The 22,133-nt window shown below is 34.8% G+C and overlaps 1 protein-coding gene across 1 annotated transcript in view; it reads left to right on the top strand.

Annotated features, from left to right (window-relative positions):
* LOC149800326 (protocadherin-1-like) overlaps window positions 1–22,133 on the top strand; it is a 40,667-nt gene that overhangs the window by 5,752 nt on the left and 12,782 nt on the right. The window contains exon 2 of the mRNA XM_089959917.1: window positions 5,822–5,923. The gene's annotated coding sequence lies outside the window, so the exon portion shown is untranslated. The remainder of the gene's footprint in view (window positions 1–5,821; window positions 5,924–22,133) is intronic.

The raw sequence follows: 22,133 nt of genomic DNA, 5'->3' as shown, positions 1-22,133 counted from the left end.
AAGAGGTTAGTGTTAGGACTGGTCGGCCTTGTGTCAGGATAGTGTGACTGAGTGCGGCATGATGCCCCAGTGCTAGACATCACTATAAATTGCCACACTGCAGACATCGTAGCAATATGACTACAAAGTTGTTACGTTAAAACTCCAAATCACACACACCCACACTCAGAGTATAGAAAAATGTCATTAGATATAAATAATTCAAACACGTGCCGACATTTATGAACCATCAACCCATTTGCATTTGCTCACCCACCCCGATTTCACCTTGGTACATGTTTTGGCCTACACCCTATAAACTTAAATAGTTGACCACTACATTTTGCCGCCCCCTCCAAAAATAAAAAAAAAAAAACTCTGCGGGCGTCCATTTTAATTCGCATGGCGTAAGTGTGTAAGTATCAACATAAGATTTAAATTTTGCATGCTGCATGGTTATCTTTACTTTGACGGTAGGTCAGTTGGTCTGATTATGTAGATTATATAAAAAAGGATAGGGAAAATAAGTCACATCTGAACGAAAATCGACCGATAAGAAGTATTTTTTTTTTAATACATAAGTATTAAACTCTTTCTTTAGCATTTCAGTTATAAAAGGTTAAAGAAGACCTTCTGAGAAACAGTTATTAATAGGGTTTTTTATCATCTGCAAATTAAACGTCTTTGCTGCCGGTGAACTATTTGGGCTAAAATACTTTGATTCCGTGGGGACGCGTTATGTGCATGATGTAATAAAGATGTAGTTTGAAAACGAATGTAAGCACTTTAATAATAAATTATAATCATCTCAACCCACTACTTTCCGATATTCAGAACGATATAAAGCTACCTTAGGTATTATCTGAACACGGTTCTCACGCTGACAAGGCTTCAGTTCCTCCATTTATAATTTATTTATTATTCAGCACACTTTTTTTAGTCAATTTGCCGCCAACATTATATGATGAACATCAAGTAACTTTATCAGATCAAAATACGGTATTCTCCGCATTACATCAAAAGCGTTACTGTAAGCAAGATGAGTCTACGAGGGCTTAATTAATACTTTGAAAGCTAAACTCAAGATTCTTAGATATGTTAGAAAATTGGCGTTGACAATGAGAAATTGTATGACTGAAGTTTATATTTATTTGTATCTATCGTTCAGAGTCTCATTATCGTAAAATGATATGGTTGCACCTACTTTATCCGATTTAAAAAAAAAATGCCAGTACAATGTAAATAGTCGCAATAACAGACCGACGAAAGTAAATGATAACCAACGGAAAGTGTCCAAGATCAAGGGAAATCATAATATTTTCCTCCTGCCGTCAATCGGGCGTGCATGATGTCAATTTTTAAAAGCATACGTGGACCTCAATAACTGTTTCGCACTAAAACAGCAACTACTACTCCTACTATTACCGATAAATACTTTTCTTTGCGTATTTTAAGAGATCCTATGATCTTCAACCTAGGAAAGTTTTATGATTTTTAAATACTTTAAACTGATAGTTCATGGACAGTTGGTGACAGAATACAAGTATTCAAATTCATTTATGTAATGTCCCCATGGGTGCTCGCGCCGAGGGGGGGGGGCTGCCCCACCCCTCTCCCTGGATTTCACCTCTTAACATATTAACATGTTTTGGCCTTTTGGCCTTACAGTAAAACGTAATAGCTGACTACTAGATGTTTGCCTCATCCTATAAAAAAAAAATCTTCGGGCGCACTGAATGACCTTTTCAGAGAGATTAAAATTCCACTTTGTTTTTTAAATGCGCACCAATCACTACATTGTTGAGTACTTTTTAATAGCTTTGATCCATAGCTATTAACAATAATATATCAGTTTCCCGTAAGTTAAATACTCGAGTAGGGATCATCTATAATATAGACAACACAGATTAAAAGTCCATTTGTGCTTATATATGTCTGCCATTAATAACGATGAAACATGAGGAAAAAAATGTAAAAGAACATAAAGGGCAAATAGCAATATCTGCTTAATGACACTGTGGCTTTAAAGTGAAAGATATCTGTTGGGCTTGTCATTATGACTCCAATTAAGTTATATTATTTTGGCCTTTATGTTTCGTACCCGGATCAACAAATAACCATGCACTTTACGTCCTGTTAGTGCCTTAATTTTTTTCTAAATCTGCTACCTATGTTTAATATGAAGCTGCAGTATCAGTATCCTGATTTTCTATATATAGACTCTTCGTCCATATCTCTCTCTCTCTCTCTCTCTCTCTCTCTCTCTCTCTCTCTTGTGCCGACAATGATGCGACAAAAGTATCTGTGGCAAGATCTGCATCACTCACCAAATTACAATTAAATCGTTAAAAGCTTTGTTGCCTAAGGCAAGAACTTACTCAGTGCGAGAAGAAAAAAACAGCTGTTTGAATCGTCACCAATTTAATCTGGGGAATTTACCGCTCCCATCCATATAACCGTCAGCCTTATAGGTAGACTGTTTCCGTATGCGATGCGCATGCTTCGTGGAAAATAGCCAGAGTACTGTACAGCTAAAAGTATATTACTTCATTTTTTAAAATTTTTCGTTCAAAATTCCTTAGCGACTCTGTAATGTATAATCAGATTATTGCGAACACTATAAACTATATCTGGCATGAAACTAAAAATGGTGACAATAACTGTTTAAAGTTTGAGTTTTCCGTAAATTTTGTAATTACCCTCTGGCAAATATTTGTCCAGTAATTTAAAAGAAAACTATTACAATTCAACATATAACAACAAAAAAAGTCAGAGAGATATTAAGATAATAATATTAGTCTGTAATAAACAGACTCAAAAATGTACGTTTCATTTATTATGGTAAAGAAGATACTTTGTAAGTTTGGAAAACAGTATGTCCGGTAACAACTGTGCGTTTCGTCCGGTACCAGTTATGCATTTGTCCGCTATGAACTATACGTTTGTCCGGTAATAACTATTTGTTTTAATCAAACTCGTGTTTTGACAATTTAAACTTCATTGTGCTAACAACTTCTCCACTCCACCTACGGATCGGGTAATGACATGAGATTGATTTTTAGACAGAAAGCCCGTAGCAACCGAAGTTAACCATTGACGTCTGATAGGACACCATGTACCCTTAAATCAGAGATTAACGACGTGCATAACGGGCATGGTACCCAGCAACATGGCCCCAAGACGCAAGAGGTCAGAGTAAAACGTCTAATGCATTATTCATTCCATAAACAACATCAATGTAAATATATTGAAATTAAACTATGAGAAGAACATTTGCCTATATTTGGTATTTTATTATCCGATTGTAATTATTGGACGATGATAGAGCCATTATACAGACAGTAAGATTGATCATTTAATTCACGTTACTTGGACGTTTCATTCATGTTAATTGAGCCTATCCTTCACGTTACATGGATGTTTCATTCACGTTACATGGATCTTTCACGAACGCAGTGCCGAATTAAGGTTATTATGGTTGCCCCCCCCCCCCGAAATTCTAAAAAACAATATTAAAAGCTAAAAAGGAGGGAAGTACCGATATTGCCATCATTCCAAATCAAAATACTCGTGCATGAGATCAAAAGGGTCATATATAATTCATTCAATTTTATCATGAACAATTAATTTGATTTTTTTTCTTCTGGTGTTACGCTGGTGTTCTACGCACGTGCTTATTGTGCTTAATGTGTAATCCGGCACTGCGTTAACGTTACTGGCACCTTTCATTCATTTTACTTGGATGTTGTGAACCTTTCTTGTCGCATTTGACAGCAACAACAATAAGAGGATGTGATACTTTTTTATATGAATATTGATCGATACAACATTAGAAGTTTTCCTTGGACTAATCAAATTGAATTTCTAGCTTAATAATCTGTGGCTTCTTGAAGCTATTACTTTTGAACCGAAATTCGCATAGTTGTTGTTCATTTCAATTTAATAAAATTGTAAACGTTGAAAGTCTTAACACATCTTCTGTAATCTTTGCATTATCATAATTTTTTTTCTTCTCGTGGCTATTTTCAGTGATCGTACTCCGTCTGCCACAAAGGACATTTTTGTACTACTGTACAAAACATACTGCAAAAGGGAAATGAAGTGTAAACGCATGCGTGTATGTGGTGATTTGCGGTAACCTTTTTTAGTGTATAATATCTGGTCCCTCGTCTTCTATAAAAAATAATTATACGTATCCCATTTATATATTGTTCTTAATTGTTGGGTGAAATTTGCACTTTCCTTCCAAAAAGAGAAAGCAAAACAAAATTAAAACAACACATTACATTGGTATTGTTGAAGCAATGGCGGAAACGGCGAGTGATATCTGGTATCTGAGTGGACATCTTTTTTTATTTAGTGTTTGGTCGTGTTTCTGGTCTCTAAAATGTAATGTAGCTTCTAAACTGATAGCATATCAGAGGTAAACTTCCCGTCCCCCACCCCTAAATGTAAAAGTAACTTGCACACTACATTGGCTTAGCGTGAAAGTAATACTGTAAGAGTTAAATAACTTATTCATTTCAATGATGTTGGCGTTAAACATTGATTGTGAGCTTGCGCTAAGGAAAGGATTAAAAAACTGCATCGTGGACTTATTGATAGGTACATTATATACAAATGTGACATACAAACAATTTAAATTTTATCGTATTCTCGATGTAGTTGTAGAATAAGGGGGCGCTCACCAGTTATTATGTACTTTTGAGAGAGTGACATATGTAAGGTGAAGTTGTTTGCATTTAAAACATGCACAATGAAGAGAATGTTGGCATACCTCTATGCTACATTAATGTAATGTGGATGATATTTCTTTGGATATTGTACTTTTGGAAATTGTACATGATTTAAACACACTGCTAACTAAAATGACTGCTCCCTTGTGCTAAAAAAATCAGCCTGAATTAGTCTAAAGTACACTATCCATAGCAGCTATTAAAATAGGGAAAATGAATTTTGCCAGACTAGACAATACCAGCTTCTGAAAGTGCAATGAATGAATTACCAAACATATAAAATGTAAAAAAAAAAGTTATCGGCTCTTTTTTTTATACAATTTACCTCTGAAGTTCAGGAAGTGAAAATGACCAAGTGGAGCTAGCACTTTTTTGAAAGGTGCACATCTGGAGTAAGTGCAAGCTGTATATTCTATAACCCATATTACACCCATCAATCATACACCAAAATAAAGGAAATTAAAGGTTCTTTGAATTATACCTAAGATATATAAGGTCTTTTTTAAATAGCCAGTATAGCCAGTGAGGAAAGCCGTGGAAATTCTTTTTCTTTAAAATCCTAACCCTCCCTATGCAAAATACCCAACTGTAGAGCGCCACCTTAAAAGAGCACCCAGTTTATGCATTCCAAATGCGAGGTTCGGAATACCTCGAAAATATTGTCAATATACTTCGAAATACCTCGAAATATTGTCGATATACTTCGGAATACCTCCAAAATACTGTTGATATACTTCATTTTGGGATATTTAAGAAACTGTTGAATTTCCAATTTTTTTAACATATATTTTGTGCTTGCCGAAATTTTAAACAAAATTAAAAAATAAAAAGTATTTAAATCAAACATTTCGTGAATATTGATCGCTTATGATTTAGAAGTGTATTGCTTGGGGCCAGCCTGGGGAAAATTAAAATGATTGATGATCCATATATATTACTAATCTCTCTAATCCATGAAAATCTTTCAAACATTCTTGCAGGTATTATTTTTCACAAAATGTATACCTTCTTTAAGTCGCACACAAACAAAATACACGTGCGACTCTTGCAAGAGATTGAAGGGCCGACTTCAGCCATATCATACCGGTGTTAAATATATTTTTCAGGTGAACAAGGTGAGGACCTACCAGCTATACCTAATCCTTGGCACGGATAACACACCTGTGGGGATTCGTCTCCACAGCTATCAGCATTGTACCTGCATACAGGTGAGGTGAATTCTTTTAATCTCGATTTCAAATATCAATCGCTCGTTTTGTTTATAATGGATATAGTTTCTGTTCTATTCGTTTGTTTTTGCAGGCCAGTATCATTCTCCGGAATTAGTTCGTAAATGTTTACACGCTACTTATCAATATATTGTTTAAACATTGAGATCGCGAAAGTCGATAATTTATTGTTGCAAATGAATGTAAGAAAAGAAACTATCATAAGTTAGGTAAAATTATGTTATTAAATTTGTTTTTGATGATGTTGTTGTTGTTATTTTTTTAATTATTTTTTTTTATTTTTTTAAAAAGTGTATTATATATAGCTCATTGATGATCACCAGTTGCAACCTTGTCAGTGCCAAGGAAACTAACTGCTTATTCAATAAAAGATTGTCTTCATATCAGTGTATTAATTAATTATCATTTGTAAATAATAATAATAATAATAATAATAATAATAAATGCATAAATCAGCATTTACGCCAACGCTATATTTGTCTAAGGACTGATTTTAAAATCATTTCACACCACTAAAAAAGGACTCGCTAATGTAACTGTTAAAAATATCTTAAAATGGGCTTGGCCTTACCAGGTCAGAAATGTTGTTCTGCATATCTGATTATTTAAGTAAGTTTCAGATAAATCTTAGACAATAAAATGCTCATCTTTGAAAAATAGCGTGGTGATGGTTTACATGTTATACCATGTTTATTTAGTTGTCATTGTTGTTGTGGACTTGATGCCATTTTCAGCACACGATACATGGCGGCCAGTATAACTGTTGGAAGAAAAACTTGGAACAACTTTCACGAAGAACCTCCGACCCACGGGAAGCTACTGGCACGTTTTCTCACATGCAGGCCTTGCCTTATAGTTTGCAAGGTCCAGGGCACCACACTGGCAGCGGGTCCCGTCCAGTGTAGTTAATGTAGTACGCCTAATTTTTGGGTTAATTGGAGAGTGGGACCCAATTTAACCGCCTTTCTCACCCACAATGGCCGAGCCAGAAACGTGAACCCATCCGGACAAGGATGAGATAGCAGCGAGCGGTATAAGCGAGCGATTTAGACCACTCGGCCACCCGAGGCCCCTGTTTGTTTAGTAGAGAATCTTTATTTTCTAAATTGGTAAAGTGAAAATACTCTTTTTTAAACGAAACTTAAAGGAGACCAGAAACCAATGGAAATATAGAATAATAATAAAAGTACTATAGCAGAAAACCTTATTCTGAAGTATCATCTGCGACCGTAATGCCAATATTGAAATATTGGCCTATCTTCTACGAGCTGAATTTCCGTGACCTCGTATGCACAATTTCCGCGCCTACTCGGTTACTTTCGGGATGTGACGTCATAGTAGCGACTCCAGCAGCCCAAGTGGGAGTTGCCAGAGTAAAAGACAATACCGTTTTGCGTTGCTTACGGGCGTAATAGAACATTAAGAAAAGCCTGTGGACAACATTTGTTTTTTCTTTTCCGAAAGATAAAGGCATAATGAAAGAATGGATACATTATTACAAACGAGTCGATTTCTAAGCAACACTATGTGCTCCTTACATTTCTCAAAGGACTGTCAAGGATATGCAAATGCTAGGCCTAGACTAAAAGTTGGCGCTGTTCCAGATATAACGTTGAATATTTTAAATCCTGGGAAAAGTGTTAAACGTGCGAGTTACGAAAATAGGCAGAAGGCCGAGTAAGTGACCACAAAATGCAACAATCAATTCACAGATCTTTTATCTACACCAGCAGTGATAAAAATAAATCTGATAGTCCGACACCCTGGGCTCCTCTGGTTTTAGTTCCGGCCCATCCTGTATTCAAAGTGAGGTGCCCGTCAGGCTTGTCGAAACAAAAATTGTTTGCCTGAGGAAACTTTGATCGCGCTGGTGAAATGAGTAAATGTATTTTCAAGATGTTGATATACACGCCTTAACACGGCACAATCAAAATCAAATCACTACTGTCCAAGGTGAAATTTAGATTTGATTTTGATCAAATGGAGGCTTTGCCAAAAATAATATTCTAAACCGGTCGTGTTTCGAGAAAACACAATTTTCAGTAATCTTATAAAAATTACAAATTTAAAAAAAAATCATTGTATACATGTAGTATGTATAAACGGTAATCTGTAATGATTGGAACTGATATAAAACTATTCCTTGGGCAGTTTAAATAGCAACGATTAAAAGAAAAGAGATCAAAGTTTCACATTAAATGGCTGGCAATTGAAACTGGGGGGGGGGGAGACACTATTGACCCAACCCCCAACCCCTTGCCCCAATGTGCGAGCGCCCATGGGACGTACCTTTTCTCCATGTGATACGCCTTATTATTCCCCCAGGACAAGCCCATTTTGCCTATTCTGGTCAGCTCTGGCTAAATTGCAAAATAGCTAAAGTTTTAATTTAAGTACGCAAACAATAAAGCCGGTGTGACTAATGAACAGACTCCTTATCCTTGCATTGATCTTGTGAAAAGGACTGACCTTCGGACATACTTCAAAGAAACCATGTTCGACAGTGTGTGTATGTGCAAGCACCAGCAATTGATTGCCAAAATAAACGATGCCTATTTTGTTGTTACTTACGATGCCATGGACTTCAGATTTAAGTCTTGATGCATGTAACACTGTTTGCTGAACACAATATTTATTCAGAATTAGTTCTTTAGGGCCACATATACTGCATGGTATATTTTGTTTTATTCCTTGTAATTTAATCATGGTAATTAAACTTTACATATACGGTAGAGGAATGTCAGGTGTTAGCTGGCCGAGTTTCTTCGGCGGAAATGGAGATGCGATTTTGTTCGCAGAGAAAATTTCACAGTGATCATTCATTAAGCTAATTGGTAACAATTTTATTCTTTTAATTTTTGTATACAATAGTATTGTTGTAGTTGTTTAAAAACATCTGAAATTTACTTGAATAATGTTTAATTTTCACGTTCTATTTACTGAAGAAGAAAAAAAGAAAAAAAAACTGTTGTGTGAACAGTGTGATATTAATTATTTCGTCCAGTGCCGGATTTAGACGTGTGTGCCTGTGATTTGAATTTTTAACGTAACTTTAACATTTTTTCAGTCATATCACTACGATGTCTGCAGTGTGGCAGTTTAGACAGTGGATTGCATACGTTATATCTATTATAAATGGTTTGGGGTTGGGTTTTTTTCTTCTAACAAATAAAAATTGACAGACATAATGTAATAATCGGGACTTCGCTGCGAAAAATTTAGAGATATCACGAGATCGGGATGTAGATGAGGAAATACCCCCAAAATCGGGAGGTTTTTCTCCCGGCTTGAGAGTTGACAGGTATGAACTCCTCCGGGCTTGTGGAATTTCAGTCAGGGTTGAGTTTATTTAAGTCACCAGCCCGAGGCCTGTGCCTAATAAATTTCTTTAAGCACTGACCAGTACAGAACATAAACTATTATATCAGACTGCAGATTCAAGTTTTGAATGTGCAACCCAAATGTGGTCTCCTTCCGTCTGCCTCGCTCGCCAATGTTTATGTTTGTATTCGAGGACTGGCTAGTATTGCGTCACGGTACCACGTGATCTGTCGTCTCATCAAAACTCGGAAAAACTCGGCAATTTACGGAATCGTGGTATCTTCCATGCAATAAAATCACTACCCGCTTACGATATTTAATTTATAAACATGTCACTCGGATTAAAATCTGTAGAGAATTACATACGTAAAAGGAAAATTTTGATTTCTAGTCTCCTTTAACATTATTAATTTAAATTTATACATTTATAAACCACACACACACACAAAAACATACATACATACATACATACATACACACATACACACACACTTAATTACTTACTTACCTACTCCCGCTTCAAAATAATTATTCAGCCCTCTGGTTTGATTAAATATATAGCCCTGTATCTCTGTATGTGATAGTGTGAGTTACATATTCTTGTTTCATGTAGTTTCACACATAGTTTGAAAGATCTGTTCTGGACGCATATAATGGTTAAATGTTACATGTGAGATCGAACTTATTGTTTTATATTTTATAGCTGATGATGATTCCATTTAATATTTATTTATTTCCCACATGAACTGTACTTTGCGATTAAGATAGTTATTGTATACTTCAAACACCATAGGAATTGGCATTATTTCTTGCATCTGTAATTTATGTATGCTTCTAAATAAAAGACAAAGTATATTATTTTATGCACGTATAACAGACTATCGGCCTGCTCGTTGTTGATGTTGTTTATTTGTTTGTTTTATAACTCGAGTATATAACAGTGGACTCTTCTGCGTGAAGTGCTGTCTTCTTCGTCATTGTATATTGATAAATGAACAGTTGTTCCAAATGCAAGTGAATTTTATTTAATATATTGTAATGTACTAATTTAAAACTGAGCCCTTAAAGTGACTGCACATAGAAAATGGTTATATTTTGGCCTCTACAATGATAGTAAACGTATTTTTAATACGAAAACGATTTTTATGTTATCGTTTGTTCCGCTTTTAATACAATGGTGATATTGTGTTATTTGCCATTGGTTTATCTATAATCCTCGCGTTCCTTATATTCAGATACGTTTCATGCTAGCTATTCTCACAACCCTGGCATTATTGTACATTTGTATGCTTGATGTGTATTTGTATTAGTGTATACACGTGTCTTTATAATACTTTTTCCTATTGTATGCATCCGATGAATGAATGAATGAATGAATGAAGAAATAAAGGAAGGAAGGAAGAAATGTGGTCGTGAGGGTGGATCCAGTTTTGTTTGTGACTCACATTTTCATAAGTAAATAAATAAATAAATTAATTAATTAATTAATTAATTAATTAATTAATTAATTAATTAATTAATTAAATTTTGTCTGTCAGATGATAGGAGATATATCAAGACGCTTTCACCATCTAAATTGCATACCTTGAAAGAGTTGCCCTCCGTTTCTTTTCAATAGCAGACAAAATAATTACACTGCAGCATTTTATTATGATTGCACAATTCCCTCATGCAGTCCTACACTAATAACCCAATACATAACGCCATTACCTGAAAAAATTAAAATATTTGATGTTTTAAAAAAGTGAACTATACTTGCCCCTTCAACAGTTTATAAAATAAAACGTTATTACTCTTCAAGAACGAGAACAGCTCAGTACACAGGAGCTGTCTTGCTCCCTTGTTTTGAAAAGTTCTTTGTCTAAAATCACTCTTCCATAAATGACAACAAATTCAGTACACAATAAATCATTTGTCTAAAGATTATCATAATCGACCTAAAGAGAAGGCATTAGGGATCATGATAGATCTAAAGAGGCGGTCTCAAAGATCGTAAAAGACCTAAATAGGAGGTCTGAGGGATCATGATGGACCTAAAGAGGAGGTCTTAGGAATCATGATAGATCTAAAGAGGAGGTCCTAGGGATAATGATGACCTATAATACTATAATTTTCACGTCTCCTGGAAGAGAGTTTCATGCTCCTTGAATCCATAATTTAAGTCAAATTGATCTAATAATTAGAGGATGCTAGGGTGTTCACTTTATCATAGTTCTGTTTTTTTTTTTGTTTTGGGGGGGGGGGGGGTATTTTAGATTTGGGTATTTCGGGGCTGAATTTGTTTTTCAAAAGTAAAAGAATACTTCAATGTTCGACTGTCTTTCTTGCCTTCATAAAAAATATTTACCATAATAGCAAACTGGTGTACCAGGCACATACAGGAAGACGTTTTTAAAACATTTCATAAATATTAATTTACTTTTGTTTCTTCTATCTTATACAAACTGTCTAAAAATCGCAAAATTAAGACTGTTCTATGTAAATATGACCAAAGTGGCGTTTCCAGCACTGACACAGCAGAGGTTTCCCGCGTCTAAAGCAGATCAGCAGTACGAGTAAAAATATGTTCACAGACGAAATGTCTGAGATACAAATAAGAGGTAGACCAGAAGATGCTTTCACGTTAATTTATGTAGCAGTAAAAGGGCTATTTATCTATGCCGTCGATGGGATTAAAATCCTTTAATGCGATGTAATGTTTTTTTTTTTTTTTCCCAGGGTGCATAGCTGTTTGATCTGCTCTTATTAGAGCAATAGATAAAGCAAGAAGTTTGTCGTGTAATGGGATCATGGGTCCTTTAATGCTTTACTATGTGAAAATTCTCTCTCTCTCTCTCTCTCTCTCTCTCTCTCTCATATTGTAGTTAGACATATACAACGATCACATTGTTTTGGCAAAGTACGCCAGGGTCTCGTGGTAGCTGTAGTTCAGATTCCGTGACACTTTTGCATGCATGGTTATGCAGCATTTTGGGTGAAGTCAGATTTATTATAATGATGAAGGTAAATTTTGGATTGCACTGACCTGCAATTTGCCTATAAAAACAATGCATAAAGTTTGGATTATACATGCGAAGGAGGCGAAAACATCGTTCAACACAACTTCCTGCTGGCTCATTCGTTGCATATGCATTCAGATTTGTACTCAATTATAAATGCGCTTGAAGTAAAAATGAATCTTTCATTTGGACTGATTTCACATTTCATGCAATTTTGTAATCTTTGATATTATTTTTTATACTTAGAGATTGTGCGAAATTTCACTTTACATTTCAAGAAGATATTTTTTGCATCATATATACCAGCTATTTGAAATACAAAATATCGTACTTAGTTTTTATATAGAAAAACGACCCCTCTTGGAAAACATACCACTGGCTGCCAAAAGACATTTATGCGTTTAGAAACAGTAGGTCGATTTTTATAAATTTAAGAGAGCTGATGTAGAGTGTTCAGATATAAAGTTTCTGAAACCCATGTGTGTGTGTGTGTGTGTGTAATTTATGTACATGGTTGAACCGCGTGTCAGTACAATAATGGATTTAAAATCGAGTTATTGAGCAGAAATGAAAATCAGTGGGTTTAACAACCTGTAGCTAGAACTCCACAAAATAATGATGCTGAACGGTGATAATCAACTCCAGGCTAGGTTCTTTCAATATTATGATGTCAAGCAAATTTAGATTAAATAAAAGAGTTGTGTCTAAGTTACACTGGATGTGTCTATCAATCAGGGACCATAACTCTGTTAAATGATACAAAATGCTGAAAATTGAACTCGTCTTCAAGGCCTTTAGTGTGCAGATATGAAAGCAGTTGTGTAGTTTTCCCCGTAAGAAAGCATTCCTGTAAAACAAAATTCAAACTTCTTACATAGAAAGGATTGTTGAGAGATGTACAATTTCTACACATGTACCTTGCTTGCATATTCAGACACAATGTATTATTAATCTAGTAAATTACATGTGGACAAGCCCCGTTTCAGCGCTATTTAGAACTTTTCAATATTCTAAAAGGATTTTAAAAATTATATTGTTATTATATAAAATTCATGATACCGATTATGAAATGCAATGTAGTTCCAGGCAATTTGTATAAGAAACGAATGCTTTCCTCTGAAATGGGAAATTTAAGATAGGCCTGCATATCTAGGCCTGCATATCTTTGAGAAAAGCATTTTATTCTATTGGAAAAAAGTTTATTTCCATCTTCGGGAGATATTGATAGTCGAGTGATTTTGGGGGGATTTTGTTGGGGGTCCTCCGGCGAAAGGAATTTGTTCCTACACTGGTTAGAGTTTCCATTTTCTATTTAGGTGGCCAACACAAGCAATATCAGTTAGTATTACTTCAGAAAGTGCCAGTAGTCTTTGAGATGTTGTTTAAGAAATTCATGCACGAAGTGACTATTTTCAATTACCCTTTATGTATTGGATGATTATTATAAATGACCCATGTATGTATGTATGTATGTATGTATGTATGTATGTATGTATGTATGTATGTATGTATGCATGCATGTATGTATGCATGCATGTGTGTGTGTGTGTACGTACGTACGTACGTATGTATGTATGTATGTATGTATGTATGTATGTATGTATGTATGTATGTATGTATGTATGTACATGTGTGTGTATGTGTGTGCGTGTGTGTGTGTGTTTGTTTTCTTCTTCTTCCTTTTATGCGTTGTTCCTGAAACTCGTGCATGAAGTAAACGCAATTTTAATATAATTTAAACATTAAAGAAAAGAGAGAAAACTATAATTATATGAAGAAATACAGATTTCAGACTGGTTTCTGTACCGTGTGAAATTTTCATCTTTCTATATAAAATCCTATAATACCCCTTAATAGATATATTCAATAAAAAGTATTTATTTATCAAAGGAAGCAAAAGCTTTTCTAAGATCTAAGGATGTTAATTTGAATGTAGAATTGATGTATGTTTAATATTGTACCTGATTTTGTCTTTATAATGGATGGGGACTTATCTTCAACTGCAATAAATTGGCATCAATTTACGACAAGTCATCGTACGTATCCATGTAAATATGCACCCGGCAGCTCACAGTCCAGACTGGATCTTCCGTGTATAATACGCTCATAGTTACTGGTCAAACTCAGATCTGTCGTGTATAATACGCTCATAGTTACTGTGCAAACTCAGATCTGTCGTGTATAATACGCTCATAGTTACTGTGCAAACTCAGATCTGTCGTGTATAATACGCTCATAGTTACTGTGCAAACTCAGATCTGTCTTGTATAATACGCTCATAGTTACTGTGCAAACTCAGATCTGTCGTGTATAATACGCTCATAGTTACTGTTCAAACTCAGATCTGTCGTGTATAATACGCCCATAGTTACTGTACAAACTCAGATCTGTCGTGTATAATACGCGCGCCCGTTGCGTAAGAACAACAAACCGCGTAAAACCAGATCATCTCGCATAATATCCGCCTAAAGATCTGGGTCTATGCAGTTCGTAAGCGTGAGCGAGATATATAAAAGCAAATACGGTAAATATACAGTGAAATGAGAGGATTGCTTTTCATTCTATTATCTGCTTCAGTAGACCGAAATCTCGTGGAAATCCATATATTTTGCGATAATTTGTACGAATTAGTCATATTGAAACCACTGTTTCTTCTGTGTAGTGAGAACTGAGTATCTTACCTGGAAAGAGCACACTCGTAGCGTTTGATTCACGAGACACTTGGAGGTCTAAGAGATATTGGATTATCGTCCGATTATCGTCCGATTGTTGTGGTAAGAAGGGTTTTATACGATATTTTTCACAACTTAAAAAGTGTTGAAATATTCCTCTTTGTCCTACGCTATCTCATTTTTAATACCTTGACGTAGGTGCCAAGCTCCGTCTGTTTAGGTTCATATCATGTACTTAAACCATCAGAACCATCGGCGTTGGAACAGCGTTGCATTTGGGAGGATCCATCGGAGGGTAGGATGGAATGGTTCAAGAAACGTTTTAAAATGAGATGGGGTGGGTGATTTGCATATATGTGTATATTCAGACTGTAAATTTGCTCTATATTTAGGGTGACTTTTGCTTTCAGTGGCCGCTGTACCGATGTTCTTCTAGCAAGAATCAAGGCACATCGCGAGGAAAAAGAAACGAAAATAATGTAGCTTAATTAGGTGAACATGAATTTTACTATCCATCGTTACTGGATGGAAAAATAATATTTCTTAGAATTCGCATTGTTAAAATCTGTAATTTTCCCCCACAAAAGCAGTCTCTCTCTCTCTCTCTCTCTCTCTCTCTCTCTCTCTATATATATATATATATATATATATATATATATATATATATATATATATATATATATATATATATATATATATATCCGTGTGTGTGTCTGTCTGCCTGCCTGTCTGCTGTTTATCGATGTTCACTCAGTGATATATCCAATTTTTCCCATGTATGTTTCGTATTTGATGTCTTTTATAACCATTGTTATATGAAATTGCATAGATTCTGACAAACCTCATTGTTGGTCCCTATGTTTGCGCACAGTCTTTTAAAAGGTGACGTTACTCATATACAGTATGTATTGAAAAATATTGGCACTGTACCATTAACGTAGGGCTGTAATTTGTGACTTCTCTTTGTCAAATTCAAAAAGGGCAAAAACCTAATAACATATAGGTTCTTTATAACATGGGAATGCTATAGCATAATGATATTCGCTCCAAAAATCAAACATAGAAAAGTGAGCAAATATTGGTGTCTTTTTTTGGCATATGGATGGCAATGTTGCAACGATCACCAATTGTATAGACTTGTTGATGGAGCCATTGTTATCATTTCATATGACAAGGTTTGTTGAAAAGCGAATATGCCAGCAGGTAACGCCTACTTCATTTTTTCCGTGACCCAACACAACTCTTTAATTATACCGTAACGCTGCTTAAGAGACAATGTATTGACGCCATTATTCCTCATTTGTCGGGAACCTTTTCATTTCCCGAATGTATCAACAATTTTTCGTATAAATGATAAATACAGCCAACCGGTCTGTGTGGTTACAATTGTTATGAACGGTTTGTGTTCGATGCACAAAATATTCACATTAAGTGCAAACCTGACAATCATGAAAATATAATGTAGTGACCCTGAAAAGACCACCGCAACTTGTTCTCTAAGGTCTGTTTAGAAAAGTTTGCTCTAATCCTGAAGAAAGCCCAGCCCTAAGATTAAGAATTCCACCAATGTCAATAGCTTTGAAGCTTGGTTGGTCCTAAGTAACTAAACAAAATGTTTTAATAGTTTCCCCTTCGTTGTAATAAATCTGAACGAAAATAGTTACAAGCTTAAGACAGAATATTTATGTACCGACGGTTGCTTCAAAACAGATAGGTGAGTTGAAATTATATATATATATATATATATATATATATATATATATATATATATATATATATATATATATATAGAGAGAGAGAGAGAGAGAGAGAGAGAGAGAGAGAGAGAGAGAGAGAGAGAGATAGAGACAGACAGACAGACGGACAGAGACAGACAGACGGACAGACAGAAAAAGACAGACAAACAGAGACAGACAGATAGACATATAAAATATATTTCAACCCATTTAAATATGTTCGTACTTCAGGAGAGGTTTTGTATGATTGATATATTATTATTTTTTTAATGAAAATTTCAGTTTTAAGATAGACGTTCATCATTAGAATAATTTATATAATTGATTCGGCATTTATTTTTTTATTTGCGAAAGTTCATTTTCAGTGACGAGCAATCAGAGAGTTTAACGCGCTTTATTTTACCATTGTCAATTAACTTTTACGTGTTGTAAATGATTTGGTATGTATCTGAAAGGCTTAACTTCGTGTATTTTGAAGAAAATGGTTATGTATGTATGCGTGTATGTTGTTGTTGTTGTTGTTGTTGTTCTAGGGTTTAGCGCCATTTTTCAGCTGTACATGGCGGCCAGTATAACTGGTGGAGGAAGAACCCTGTAAAACCCAGGGAAGAACCACCGACCCACGAGAAGCTACTGGCAGGCTTTCCCACGTACCCACGCTTGCGTGCATGTATGTATATCTCTGTGTGTGTGTGTGTGTGTGTGTGTGTATATATATATATATATATATATATATATATATATATATATATATATATATATATATATATATATATATATATTTACGCGAGGCAATGCGTCATTTGGTTACAATATGTGAACCGATAACTTCATACGCTAATGGAGTAATATTTAATTGAATTTTAATACATCCGCAAACGGTAGCACACCTCCTTGGGGCATGTTCAGCTGCACTGGCTATTTGTTTGTTCCAAATTGATGAAAAACGGACGAAATCATGTGAAATGCCCATCGCGCAGAACCCATAAAAAAAACTTAAATTCTTCAAATTAGTATGGATATGTTGAATGATTTCTCAAAATGAAATTGTTCAACTTCATATAGGGAGCCGATTTTAAGGAATCAATTAAACTAATTAAATCATTAAAGGAAGGTGTTTGTTTCAAATAAGATATCATACTTTAGCATACATTATAAACCGCTCCGTTGGCCTAGTGGTTAGAACATCTGCCTCGGATGCGGGTTCGAACCTCTGAGAGTCATACCAATGACTTTTTAAAAACAAATGGTACTAGCAGTTGTCTCGCTAGGCGCTCTGCATTTAGAGATTAGTGTTAGGACTGGTGGGTCTGGTATCAGGATAATGTGCCTAGGTGGGACATGATGCCCCAGTGCTAAACATCACTTTAAACTGTCACACTGCAGACATTGTAGCAATATGACTGAAAAATTGTTAAAGCTACGTTAAAAATCCAAATCACACAACATACATTTTATGATTTGATTATTTTATGATATGTGATGGTATAGTATAGTATAGTATAGTATAGTATAGTATAGTATAGTATAGTATAGTTAGTATAGTATAGTATTGTTAGTATGGTATGGTATGGTATGTCATGGTATAGTATAGTATAGTATAGTATAGTATAGCATAGTATAGTATAGTATAGTATAGTATAGTATAGTATAGTATAGTATAGTATAGTATAGTATAGTATAGTATAGTTAGTATGGTATGGTATGTCATGGTATAGTATAGTATAGTTGCACATAGTTTATCTGGTAAACATTGGATTGCATATCAAGTTTTTATTTTTGTTCTAAATATGTTCTTTCTTATTTTGCAAATTAAACAGCAACACCAGTGACTGTCAAAAGTTAATATATTTTGAAATTATTTTATTGGATTGTAGAAGAGATAGATAGAGGCGTATTCCTGTTTAATATTCTTAAGCAAACAGCGTTTATCTTCATTTGTTAAATTATTCGGATATAGCTTCTGCCTCGTGTTTTACGCTTAGGTCAGGCTTGGCGCCATTCATGGATTTTCCTATGCAACTACCATAGCTAAACTTGAGTAGACTGTAAATCTTTGCTTTTTGATTATGCCTTGCTTGTTGATTTATTGCCTTTACGTTTATGTTATAATTGGTAATAACTCCTTACCCCTGATTTTTATGTTGGCTGGTTTCAGCGGAACTTTTAAGATATTATGCTTCATATCATGCCGAGGACATGGGAGCTAAAAGCCTTTCCAAAAGGACACAGCGAGGGAGTCAACCAGGACTGCCTGAGCGCGTATTAAACCTGCGACCATTGTATTACGAGATTATGACTTTACCAGCTGGGCATACAACCGATTCGGTCTAATAGAACGATATTTTATACACGTGTCTGTCTTATATATATATATATATATATATATATATATATATATATATATATATATATATATATATATATATATATATATATATATATATATATATATATATATATTCTTTTTTTCTTCTTCTTACCTATCCTTCAAATTAAAACGAGGCATTCAGTTTGAGCTTTAATTGTTTCACTGGAACCCACTTAAAGGCAACAACATAAATTCAATTTTATATATATATATATATATATATATATATATATATATATATATATATATATATATATATATATATATATATATAGAGAGAGAGAGAGAGAGAGAGAGAGAGAGAGAATGATGATGGATGGGTATGCGTGCGTGCGTGCGTGCATATATGTATGTATGTATGTATATATGTTATGTAAGTACATGCTTACATGAGAATTCCAACTGTTAATTTCATCACATTCTCATTCGTCACTCAAGCAGGACTAAGGAAAACATTTTATTTTTCTCCATCTAATTAGCTTATTTATCGTCTTTAGATTTTCCATCAATATTCACTTAAGTTTAATAAGAATAAGGATCATAAATTTAACTTACTACCAAGTGCTATTCGGCGGCATGTCTCCCATCAGATATCGTAATGATCGAATATTAGACTGATTGTGTTTACTTGCTGCTTGACCGTACATACTTTGCCGTAGGTTGTAACCCGAAAAGAGAGAGTGTGATCGTGGTCAAAATTATATTTGCATCGCTAAGCAACCTTTTAAGCAAATGGAACAGAACAAAACGAAAACAACAATCTTTGTCGTCGCATAGTCTGGATCAATTAACGGAAATAACGCTCACTCTCAGCAGAGTTCCTTGTTTTATTCTATAACACCTACATTTCTATTCAAGCGTACTACTGTCCACAATTTAAAAGGAATTGTTTATATATTATCGTACACGAACGTTTTGATTTAAAGGTTCTGTCCGTTCACATTTTGCACATTTTCAAACAGTACTATCAAATTATCATGTGCATACCGATAAAATCAGCGGTACAGTAAGGAGTCGCGAACACTCGTTACTGACAGCTGATGATATCCATTTCACCGGTGAAAAAGTGCGAATCATCGTGATTTTCAGTAGTGAAAACAATCGCTTAAAGATCGGTAAATTCCAAAAAAACATCGGCATCAGGCCTTATTCTTAGTTTAAGGGCTGGAGATCACAAACTTTGCTGAGTTGTTTTGAGTGTTCATTTGGAAGATAATTAGTCGCCTTTCTTTCATGCAAATGTCCCAAATAAAATAACGCTGTTAATAGACGAAACATAGTGATTAGTGAAACTTGAGCTGAAACAAACTGAAGACTGTTTTGTAGATTCATTATAAGTTGATCGTGTGGTTTTAGTTTTTGGGTCCAATATGACAGGTCTATCCGATACCTTTTTTTGTGCATTTTTGCTACATACCTTAGCGAATAGTGTGTGAATGAATGATCTTAGAAAGGATAAACTTGTTTTACATACAGGTAAAAGCATCAGCTTTCTTTCTAAATTTGATACTTACATCCTGCACTCTCGCCATGACTAACGACAAAAGCTAACAATGTTAAAGTTTAGTTTTCCTGTCCTGCAGAAAGGGTCGGTGTTTTAAACTTTTTGATACCATTGACAACTTTTTGGGGGTTTACTTTTCTTTGTTTAAAGTGTACATTTTCTTAAAAATCCCTCTGGGACCTAATTACCTTATACATCAACACCTACGAAAATCTCTCTCTCTCTCTCTCTCTCTCTCTCTCTCTCATCACCAGATAACGAGCCTACCAACAGTTAACATGACAGAAGGTTCGGTGAACCAATTTGTTGTCACATGGGCGCAAATTGTCCTTTGCTGTACATAATTCTCTGAAAGTTGTTGGCCATTACCAACCTTACACGGATGATCCGTGCTAAGGAACTTCGCTCTCAAGAGGGTTCATGGTATCATCTGTGAACAAAATATTTTTCCCATCATTTTGCTAAACACATTCGCATACTTTAGGTTTTGCATGTTGCAAATGCATTTAGCAATAGACCGACTGTGGCAAATGAGCTGCCTCAACTAAATTCAGGATATAAGTTTACTTCTACGTACGGACTTTGAATTGTCAGTTTATTCATTTTACCGTGGACTGATTTCAGCTACATTTCTATTTCTACTTTGATTACAAATCTTCTAAAATTGATTCACGCACATCATCTTATTGATGGACATGTAACTGACATTTTGTTTCCATCGTCCATGTTTTAAAATATCAGCTAAATAAGACATTTGAGTTGTGGATAGTGATTTTAGTTTTTAGGACCCCTGTAACCCCATTTATTTAGACACCTCCCACTAATCGGAGGCAGTTTTCTTTTAGGAGTACTGGTTCACCAATGCACACAGCTGGGACCATTGTATTACAATACATATTAATTTTGCCTCAGTTATCACTCTGTCATCAGATTTATTACGCATACAAACTTGACAAAGAATGTTTAATGCCTCGTTAGTGATTCTTTTGCATCAGAGACTTTCCGTTTTGTCATTCGGATGCAAAAAGCGGCTTCCCAGGTTGTGAGAGTTCAATCAAAGAGCAGTTATTAATCCTTCGGTGAAATATTTTAGAATTCTTTTCAGCTTGCTTATTAAGCTCAAAATATACCTTGCAATTCCATCGGGCTCTGTGCAAAATAAAATCTGTCATGATTTGTTCCTGTACTCTGCATACACCCATAATTTATCAAATATTCATATAAGTCCGTGTTGACCGTGCTATTAACCGCCTCTTTCTTAATTAAATATAGAAAAACGGTGACACCTGCTATTTCTCAGATCATATGCAATCATTTTTGACATTTTTTTATAATTTGTCATTGTGACAAGTTTTGAAAACAACTTACCACCTATTTCATAATCTAGTAAGTGAGCAACATTCAATTTCTTGAGGCGTTCTTGATAATCCATGGAAAATTGACATGATTTTGTAAAACATTCATTTTATACGTCGTTGCCATTTTGACAGCTTTTATGTAAATATTTAGTTCTCATTCACAGGCGGTAGTGGCAGGATAGGTTTAATGTATTAATTTAACTCAACAATGATGTACCCTGTACCCTA

Source organism: Sinohyriopsis cumingii, chromosome 5 (genome assembly GCF_028554795.1).
Source record: "Sinohyriopsis cumingii isolate HCF-2022 chromosome 5, ASM2855479v2, whole genome shotgun sequence".
NCBI classification, from domain to species: Eukaryota; Metazoa; Mollusca; class Bivalvia; order Unionida; family Unionidae; genus Sinohyriopsis; species Sinohyriopsis cumingii.
The sequence above is the reverse complement of the archived record's forward strand: the minus strand, read 5'-3'. Positions and strand labels throughout refer to the sequence as shown.